General features: G+C 38.7%; 1 long non-coding RNA gene across 1 annotated transcript; it reads right to left on the reverse strand.

The window, feature by feature from the left end:
- Positions 1-838: 838 nt before the first annotated feature.
- Positions 839-6,338, reverse strand: LOC128907472 (uncharacterized). Its single transcript, XR_008465624.1, has 3 exons — positions 6,185-6,338; positions 5,573-5,707; positions 839-958 (listed from the first exon to the last, which is right to left on the reverse strand). It is a non-coding gene; the product is annotated as an uncharacterized LOC128907472 (long non-coding RNA).
- Positions 6,339-6,620: the final 282 nt, after the last annotated feature.

Raw genomic sequence — 6,620 nt, forward strand, 5'->3', positions numbered from 1 at the left:
GGCTCAGCTCTGAGCTGTCAGAATTTGTTTGCTCGGGATATAGATACAGGAAGCTCAATGCAGAAGCTTCTGCCAGAATCAGCCTTAATCTGGCCTGGCTAGCATGTTCCACTGCCATTATCCAGGATAACTCAATCTCAAAACATATTGGATGACAGAGAATTGACTATAGAGACATGAAATTAATTTCTTGCTCCATGCTGCTTCTTGAAGGAGAGAAGTAGAGCAGCAGTAGTTTAATTTATGATCTTATGATCTGGCACTGGAAAGTACTTCTTGTGTCATTGATTCAAGTGCCCTGCTACTTCAGAAACCACTTCATCTAACCCTGTTCATAAATTTATCTTAAAATTGGTTAGATTTCTAGTCCATACTACAGCCCCAGAAAAGTAATTACAGAATAGCATTGCTTTGATTATTTGAATTATTATGGGTTCCAGACCAAGTTCCTGGCTGGTTTATGCATAATAGCTCTTGTGCCAACATTGTTCTTTAACTTAGATATCCCTTCCCTTTCTGCATTATCTAATCTCTTGATGTATTCATAGTCAGTAATTAAAAGCACAAAACAAACAACTCTTATCTACAGTTGTATTTCTCCAAAGATATTTTATACAGATATCTATCGAAAGAAAAGCCAAGATAAGCTGATATTTTGGCATCAGGTTAAGAAAATATTCTCATTGTCAAACCCGGACAAATAAGTGAAATATGTGGGCTGGCAAATACCTGTTATCTCCCTACCCATACATACTACCCATCCTACTTATTGTTTCCCTGATCCAAAGAGCAATATTTCAGTGCTCCTGAACACCGGAAAGAGGAGAGGATCCTGCAGAAGGCCCTGGAGCTCTTTTCTTCATGGGAGGCAGAGGTGCGCTCAAGGCAGAGTCAGGGTCCATCAGCACATCAAAATGGGGCAGCTGAGGCATTCTAGGCCTGTATAAAATGAATATACCTGTAAGAAAAAGCAAAATCTTGTCAAGTGGAGGCTATCACATTGTACTGTGTTTTATTTTTTCCTTCTTTTTTCCTTTCATATGTGTGTGGAGTGAAGATTGTAGATACCTGGACTAGACAGGCTCAACTGAGCCAACCGGGAAATTCACCATTGGATTGTTTCCATTTATTCCATTGCGTTTTGTATCAGACCCCAAAATTACCTGACAGGCCAGAGTGACGCAGGTTCTTGGCTCATTAGATAGAGGAAATGCCTTTTTTTTTTTTTGGAAGTATTGGCCAGCTGTATTCAAGGGAGAAATACTTCCACCTACTTCCCCAAAACCATGGTATTCACATTCTTGAAATGTTTTCTTTAACAATTAGAATCTCTCCTGGAATCTGCAGTGAGGCAAGTGGGTCTTTGGGGGGTTATGTTTTCCTCAAATCTTGACCCAGTATGTTAGTCACTAAAGAAGTTGTTACTTTTAAGTTGTTGGCATGTAGGTTAGAAGGACACATTATGTGTACCATTTGGGGTTAAAACAAACAAGCCAAGTAAACCTTCAAGCAGGGCAAGGAACCCTGGCATAAAAGCCACCTGCTGGTCAAGCTATTCTACCCTTTTGAAAAATCTTTGCAAGTTTGCAAGCTTGGCAAGAGTTTAAATCAAAGCCAGGGAAGAAAGAAGCCTCCATTTCAAAACTGCTATAATATGATCCTTTAGCCATCTGATTTATGTTAAAATACAGATTCTGAGAGTGCCCAATTTGATTCAAAGACCAAAGATCAGAAAGGGCAAATCTTAAATGAGTTTTCTCAAAGAGTGTCTAATCTATTCTTGCACAACTGAAATATAGCTTGACTCCTTTACTGTATGATGCTATTTACATTAACTTATTGCATGTGCTGGAAAAAAGTGTTGATACAGGGATTTTGTTTCCTTTTGTTCATACAAGAAAGTTTGGTTCTATAAGAACTTTGTAATCTTGACGTACATGCAAGCAGAATAAATGGGCTGCTTGCAGCAAGATCTGTAAATGGTCTCCAGTTCCTACTTTTGTTTAAACTGGCACCATCAGAAGTACATTACATTCTGCTTTACAAGCTAAATTTTATTTATTGCTTTTAGAAATATGGCCTTACTATATAAAAATATATTAACTATCTTAGCTCATATTGTGTACAGAAGCTTGAGTAGTCTTTGCCACCGACACAGTGTGTCAGAAATTAGAAACAGATGGTAATTACCAGGAACAAAGATGAGGTTTCAGAGGAGAATGGATGCAGCGCATTCCAGAGCACACAGAGTATTTTTTTCCATGAAGATTAATGGCTATTACAAAGGCATTGTGTTCAGTGAAGTCACATATCACTGACTTACCTAGAAAGTGAAGCAATCCATTTTTACGGGCTGACATAATTTAGAAGTTTGTGAAGGGGTCAGTGTGACTGATAGAAACCTCAGATTATACTAGATACTTTTCTTCCACGTTTTGTTTTGCAATGTTGCGGCTCTTGCCTTTATCTGTTTCCCTGTTTTTCTCTGCCTCCATTAATCATTCGGGTATATATATTTTTTATCTATTGTGCTTGACACAGTTGAAAATATATTAACTTATCACAGTATGAGAAACCATAAATTCCATATTTGCAAATAAGATCTCTGTTAATCACAAGGAAGAATCTTCAGCTGTGTGATTTCAACCATTTACAAATGACCAGCATTTAAATCTTGTTTGACATTTTGATCTATGCAGTGTCTTTAAAAACACACAATATCCATTTATCTTATTTATCTGTACAGTCTTGCAGTGTTGTATAATTACAGTATATAGGAAAAAGACTCATTCTACATTCTACAGGTGGTGGCAACATAGTTTAATAACTAATTTTCAGAAACCCTGCTTTCTGTTGAATTGTTATTGCTCTATTCATCCTATTATATGCGAAAAGATAATTTGCCAGTAAAATGTTCTATGAAGCAATTGGATTTTATGACAGGACGTCATAGCAAGTGTTATGTGTGCTAAGAACTGAGATATTCAATTAAATGATTTGAAGCAAGCAATTATGAGCTTCAGATTTTGAATTATTTCAAACCTCTCATAATTGGGTAAAGGACGTTCTCTAGTGCCTAAACTTAATATAACAAATTTCATAGAGGGTTATCATTCTGAAGTACTCTGCACTAGAATTCTGCATGTGGAAGTGGAAAGAATAACACGCAATTTTAACCACGTTGCTGCTGTATTCTGATTCAATGACCTAATAATATTGGCTTAAAAGGTCTTTCAAACAGTTAACACTGAGGCACTCACATGTATTTCACTGGCTTGTGTGGCAGATCTCCAGGGGTCAATTACCTAAGAAGTATCTCCACAAACCATTTGTTTTATTTCTGTGGGAGTACACAGTAAAAACAGGAAACCTAAATGAATGAACAGTTCCTTCTCCAGAGACAGATATAGTGCCATCATTCCTGGCATTGGGCAAGCTGACAGCTACACTGGTAAACATCTGAAAAACCATGCCAGCTTCTGCTCCATCGGTAACCCAGGGAAATGCTTTCCAAATAGAAGGAGATACCAATGCCAACAGGAAACCATCTATCCCATTCATAGTTGTGAGGAGATACAAGGAATTCCAGAGCCAAAAAAAGGAATCCATAATAAAAATGTTGAACCAGTCTATTGATAAATATATTTCTTGAAAATCTCCCTTTGGACTGAAAATCAGCTGGCAGAGGCCACTCTTGATTCTCACCTGTTCCTGCTCCCCTGGATAGCTCTGGAGTGGCGAGATCCTGTCTCCTGCACCCCAGCAGGGGCTTATGTGCAAAGTCTGCCCTGTTGATCTGCTGGCCACTGCCTCCCCCCGGCACTTTGTTGCCGAAACCCCCTCTGTCTTGTGATGGGGAGGTGGGAGAATTTCCCTCAGCAGAAGGATTCCACACCAGTAAATGTTGAGATTAGAGGAGTTAAATGCCTTAAGGTGCACCAACCAAGTACAATTCTGTTGATAAGGTGTTTTGCCAGGAAAGGTGATTAAATTACTTGTACTTCTTTCAAACACTTTAAAAGTCATAGTATCTTTAAAAGGACTTGATTCAAAATCACTACTAATAGTTGTTCAGAGAAAAAAAAGGTGAAAAAAGAAATGTCCTTCAAGGAGAAGTGTTCTTGTCTACACACTAGTCCTGTGTGTATGCAAAATACGAGATGTGTTTGTGCATGCATACCTACAGCTACGTTATTTAGAGAGAGAAAAAGTTGCTGCAGCAAGGAACAAAATTGGTTCTTGCCAGTTAAGTTATAAAATATCTCCAAAATTTTCATAATTTTTATTTAAATCCATAATCAATTACCAAAATACAATTTTCATCTCCTAATTAAAGGAACTAGGACGTGTTTGTATTTTGCAGCTATAGCTGTCTGCTTTATAGATTTTGGAGGCTCAGTAGCTTATGCCCAAATCTGCTATGTAGGGGTGAAAAATGTGCTTTAAGACCCGGCACTCATTACAAGTACGTAACATATACTTGTACAGTATAGTTATTGTATTAGTCACAAAGCTAAACATGTATATAAATGTTTTCAGTCATGGATTGCATATTTACAAATGCCAAAGATTACATCATGCTTCCCCATCTTATTGCTTACTCTCTGTTGTATTTTTCATTCATATCCACCATATGTTCAATAACAGTCCTTTATAAAATGATGATTTTTTTCATTTAAATATTAGATATTCTCTTCAGCAGGTGCCATCTTGTGGTGCCTTTTTCAAGCAGAAAGGAACTTCCACAGAACCATCTCACATTTTACAGTGTTCAGCAAAAGCATTTTCAAAAATACAGAATTCACAGTCACTTCTGCTCAGTTCATTCAGGAGCTTTACACGCGCAGATGCTTACAGAAGTTTCTAACCCAAAGGGTGTGTTTTTAAAAAATAAAATAAAGTATTTTCTATGTGTATCTTTGTAGATTTCAGATGTCTGCAAGACTTGGGTTCCCTTACTTGTATTGTTTTCTTAGTTTACTGAAAGGTCATTTAGCTTGGCAGAGGATATTTCTACTACTGAGCATTCACATGAACAAAAAAGAAGGGCCTCTTGGCCTCTGTAAAAAGTTCTCACATCATTTAGCCATGATCCAAAAAATTCCTTCCTGGAGGACTTTCTCCAAAATGCATATATATTCCCATTGCTTTCAAAAATTTATTAATACAATGTGTAATAGAGATGATAATAAATACTCTTGTTCCATCGTCAATATTGCAATGGAAGAACAGGGTTCTTTGTTCACATTGAAAAGTTCCTACCCAAATGTGTCTGAGAGTGGAGCATCTGCAATTATCATGTATTTTATTTGAGCTGAAAAAATATTGCTATATCCAAATACATCCCAGAGTTTGGGCATTCAGGAATTCAGAGCTGGATTCCAATCTTCCACTTAGGCTTTTCCAAAACCCCAAGTCTGAGTCCCTTCAAACTTCAAGGGGATTCCACTTTTGAGCCAAGTTTCCTGGTCGAATTTGTGCATGCAAGAGTAAAGGACAAGACTGAACGTAAATGCTGTCTACTGTTTAAACACCCGGACAGGGCACTACTGTAGCCACCAAAGCATCTTACCACATTAGGGGGGTGCCCTGTGGGAGGTTTGTTGTCAACCCCAGGCCTCCATTTCCACATCCTTGCCAACCCTTCAGACTGATGGTTGTCCTCTGCTCCTGGGAGTCACGCCTTCTCCTGCTCCTTGTTGTAACTCTGTGAGAAACAGCAGGCAGATAAAAAAAAGGTCAGCAGGGGAAGCCAACACATCTGTAATTGAAAGCAAAAAGAAAAAGAAGAAAAGACATCAAACTGTTCTCATATGGTTTTTGACCCAAGTATGTTGCTGGTGGTGCTGAGACTGCCCCAGTCTCACTCCAGCAGTGATTTTATTTTGGAGTACCCTGAGGACTCCACAGCTGTATGATGAAACTGATAGACGAGCAGTACACTTTAATGTGTAAGTAGGCCTGGCAGGCTCTGTAGATTTGGACTGTTTTGTTTGGGGATGTGCAGGAGCCAGACTGATGTAAGAGCTCAGCTTGGGCTCCCAGCCCATTTGGCACGTCATGTGCTGCTTCAGTGGAGCGGCTGGGACACGCTCTGGTGGAGAAATGGTCTGAGGGGCACCTGCAACACCCAGCTCTGATACGTGCTGTGATAACATTTGCAATTCTCCCAGGGAAGAATTACCTGTGTGAAGGAAAAAGATCTTGGGTAATGCAGGTGCTGTGTGTTTCTGCCTTTGAAAAGAAGATTTGCTCTTGGCCGACAGAATGATTCTGTTTGAATTTTTCAACAGTTTGGGCTTCAGAGTGTTGGAGTTATCCAGTCCATGTAATGTGATTTACACATTTTGATTTCCAACACAAACAGGCACAGGCTAACCTGAAAAGGAAGAGATGAAAGATATCACACATAATTAAAACATGTTTGCAAATGCATTTACAGCTTTTTCTTTTACACTGGCAGATTATGATACTATCAACTCTCCTACTGAATTGGTCAAGACGCTTTTGCAATACATTAACAATTCTACAGAAATGCCAATCAGTAAAGCACAATTGCTATCTAAACCCTTCATGCCTTTGGATTCAGATGAGGATGAACTGATGCTTTTCATCCCCTG

The sequence above is a fragment of the Rissa tridactyla genome, chromosome 3 (genome assembly GCF_028500815.1).
Source record: "Rissa tridactyla isolate bRisTri1 chromosome 3, bRisTri1.patW.cur.20221130, whole genome shotgun sequence".
Classification (NCBI taxonomy): domain Eukaryota; kingdom Metazoa; phylum Chordata; class Aves; order Charadriiformes; family Laridae; genus Rissa; species Rissa tridactyla.